The sequence below is a fragment of the Mustela lutreola genome, chromosome 14 (assembly GCF_030435805.1).
Source record: "Mustela lutreola isolate mMusLut2 chromosome 14, mMusLut2.pri, whole genome shotgun sequence".
In the NCBI taxonomy this organism is placed as follows: Eukaryota; Metazoa; Chordata; class Mammalia; order Carnivora; family Mustelidae; genus Mustela; species Mustela lutreola.
This window is the reverse complement of record NC_081303.1, coordinates 25648884-25652832: the sequence shown is the minus strand read 5'-3', so window position 1 is coordinate 25652832 and position 3949 is coordinate 25648884. Positions and strand designations below refer to the sequence as shown.

At 32.7% G+C, this 3949-nt stretch overlaps 1 non-coding gene across 1 annotated transcript; it reads left to right on the top strand.

Annotated features, from left to right (window-relative positions):
• The first annotated feature begins 3061 nt into the window (after positions 1 to 3061).
• LOC131815384 (U6 spliceosomal RNA) lies at positions 3062 to 3164 on the top strand. Its single transcript, XR_009347700.1, has one exon. It is a non-coding gene; the product is annotated as a U6 spliceosomal RNA (small nuclear RNA).
• The last annotated feature ends 785 nt before the right edge of the window (positions 3165 to 3949 follow it).

Here is a 3949-nt window from a genome sequence, read left to right as displayed (position 1 = left end):
TTTTAGGGAGGTATCCTTTACTGTTGAACATAAAGAAACTTAAGCAAGTCTGTCTTATTCAAAATTTGCATGCTGCTTTCTTATGAAACTAGATGATAGAGTTGTATGAAATAAATTCATGCAGTTAAGACATTTATGTTTGGAAAACTGGGTAGTCAGTTTAGTATTTCAAAAGAAGATTTTAAATTTAAACCTTAAAACTGAGCTCTTTCCACCTTATTTATAGACCATCCTTCATGCTTCATAAGTACTCCTTCATTGTAAACTAAGTAATAGTTTTTGTCACAGTGTATATAACGAAAATGGATTTTATATTCTATTATTTCACAGTTAGTTGCAGTTTCTACTTCCTTACTTCCTTTTTTGAAAAATAGATTAATTCTACAAAACGTTTTTTCCAGCTTTATTGAAAAAAATCGACATATTATAATTTGTAAATTTAAGAAATGATTTCTTATAACATTGCAAACTTTTAACATTGTGTAAATTTTGTACAATTTGATAAATTGGTATACATCTTTATTGCAATACAATCTACATAAAAATATTAATACATCTACTATCTCGTATAGTTGCCACTGTTTTTTATGCATGTATCGTAAGGAATTTTAAGATCTACTCTCTTAGCAACTTTTATGTATATAGTATAGTAGAGATAAACTTCAGAGGTCTTGTGGGTTTTGTTCCAGACTGCCTCAATAAAGTGATTATCACAATAAACTAAGTCAAATTATTATTTTTTTTTTGGTTTCCCAGTGCATATAAAAAAATATGTTTCCCAGTGCATATAAAAAATAAACACTATACTGTACTGTTCAAAAGCATTATGTTTTTAAAGAAAAACAATGTATATACCTTAAGTAAACTAGTTCTGAGTTTTCAGTGGGTCATAATTACTGATCACAGATCACCATAACAAATACAATAATAATGAAAAAACTTGAAATATTGCAAGAATTACCAACATGTGACAGAGAGACACAAACTGAACAAATGTTGTTAGAAAAATGGTGGCAGCAGACCTCTTTTATACAAGATTGCTATAAACTTTCAACTTGTAAGAATGTGATATATGCAAAGTTTAATAAAGGGAAGCACAATAAAAATAAGTATGTATATTTTATTAACTATGATCATCATGCTGTACATTAGATCCCCAGAACTTTTTCATATTATAGTTGCAAGTTTGCACCCTTTGACCACCTTACTCCACCCCAGGTTCACCCCTTGTCAACTCAACTCTAAGTTTCCATTAGTTTGCCTTTTCCTCAGATTCTGTATGTAAGGGATATCATAACACATAAATTAAAAAAAATATATAAAATCTTTGAAATATTTCACTTAGTATAATACCTTCAAGATCCATCCATGCTGTTGTAAATGGCAGTATTTCTTAATTTTTCATGGTTAAGTAGTATTCCATAGGATATATTTACCATACTTATTTTAATCATTCATCCATTAATGGATACTGAAGTTATTTCCATCTCTTGCTTAGAGTTAATAATTTTATAATAAACATAAGAGTGCAGATATGTCTTTGAACAATGACTTCGTTTCCTTTAGATATATACCTAGAAGTGGGATTATTGAATCATATGGTAATTTTACTTTTAATAATATGAATAATCTCCATACTGTTTTCCATACAAATTTATATCCCTATCACAGTGCCTACGTTCCCCATTTTCCCCAATATTTACCAAAATTTGTTAGTTTCAATTTTTTGGTAGTATATATTCTAATAGGTAGTAATATCTTGCTGTGTTTCTCAGAGGTAAACAACAACAACAACAACATATTGACTTTGCCCTGAGTTTTTTACGTTGAGCACTTTTTAATGCTCCTGTTGGTCATTTATATGACTTTTTTGAAAAAAAAGTCTATTGAGATCCTTTTGCTATTTTTTTAATTATATATTTTTTTCTATTTGTATCTGTTGGTTATTAACCTCTTTTCAGATATAAGATTTGTAAGTATTTTCTTACATTCTGTGGATTGTGTTTTCATTCTCTCTCTCTTTTTTTTTTTTTGGCAATGCAGAAACTTTAGTTTGATGTAATACCATTTATTTATTTTTGCTTTTTTTTGCTTGTGTTTTTGGTCTGGTATCCAACAAACTATTGGCAAGACCAATGTCAAGGAGAATTTTTCCTGTTTTCCTTTAGGAAATTTAGTTTCATGCATCACCTTTAAGTCTTTAATCTATTTCAAGTTAAGACTTGTGAGTGATATAAGGTTCCAGTTTCATACTGTTTATGTGACTATTCAGTTTTAAATATCATTTATTGAACAGACTATCTTTACCCATTACATATGTGGGCCCCTGTCAAATATTAGGTGACTGTATGAAAGGATTTATTTCTGGACTCTCAATTCTGTTCTACTTGTTTATTGGTCTGTTTTTATGCCAGTATACTTTATTGTTTTGAGCATGAGGGCTTTGTAGTATAGTTTCAAATCAAGAAGTGTAATTTCTCTTCTTCATTCTTTCTCAGAACTGCTTTGATTATTTGTTGTCTTTTATGGTCTCATATAAATTTTAGGATTCTTTACTTACTTCTGTAAAAAAAATAATATTGGACTTTTTAAAAGATTTTTAATTTATTTATTTGACAGAGAGAGATGACAAGCAGGCAGAGAGACAAGCAGAGAGGGAAGAGGAAGCAGGCTTCCTGCTGAGCAGAAAGCCTGATGCGGGGCTCGATCCCAGGACCCTGGGATCATGACCTGAGCCGAAGGCAGCAGCTTAACCCACTGAGCCACCCAGGCGCCCCTAACATTGGATTTTTGATAGGAATTGGATTTACAGATGGTTTTCGGTAGTATGGACATTTTAACAATGTTAATTCTTACCATTCATAAATATGAGCTATCTTTCCATTTGTGTCTCCTTCAATTTCTTTATCAATGTCATAGTTTATAGAGTACAGATCTTTCATCTTCTCAGTTAAATCTATTCCTAAGTATTTTATTATTTTTGATGCTATTGTGAATTAGATGGTTTTCTTTATTTTTTCAGATAGTTCATCATTAGAGTGTTAAAATGCCCCTGTCTTGTGCTTACTTTGGCAGCACATACTAAAATTGGAATGATGCAGAGAAGATTAGCGTGATCACTGAACAAGGATGACATGAAAAACTGGGAAGCATTCCATATTAAAAAAAAATGAAAGAAAACAAAATTCTTGTCTTTTATATATTGATCTTGTATTTGGCAGCTTTACTAAATTTGTTTATTCAAATTTTTTTGTGAAGTTTTTAGGATTTTTTAACATTTAAGTTCATGTTATCCAAAAAAAGAAAATTTTACTTTTCCTTTTTTTTTTTTTTGGATTCTCTTATTTCTTTGTGTTCCTTGTTTCTCTGGCTAGGACATCCAGTACTATGTCAAATGAGAGTAGTGAAAGTGGAAACACTTGTCTTTTTTCTGATCTTTAAGGGGAAAACTTTCAAACTTTTTGATTGACTTTGAAATTAGCTCTGGGCTTGCAATATGTGTTATTTCTTTAATGGATTTTTAAAATTATTTTTAAAAATTTTTATAAACATATCATGTGTTTTAATTCCAGTGAACGAGCAGTGTTCAGGGATCCTGTCTCCTCTCCTCTCCTGTGGGGAAGACACTGGCCTTGTCCGAGAGGCGCCTGAGTGCCAGTGCCAAAGGCCAAGCATTGCCTACACCGGGAGATGGAAGTGTGCATTGAGTGCCATCCTAGGCCACGCACGCTGCTGCAGGGTTGTGGCTGTGTCTGCTTAGTTCAGCCAGGCAGGGTGAACCCAGGGCGCCAACATGGAGCCAGGGAAAGCAACGCCCAAGAGGGACCAGCTCTTCCGCAGCTCTTCTTCCCTGACGCGACAGAGTGAACACCCAAAGCCTTGCTGAGGAAGCTGAGGCGAAGTGCAGTTCGCGCCAAGCTGAAAACCTCTACGAAAGCATAGCAGTCGC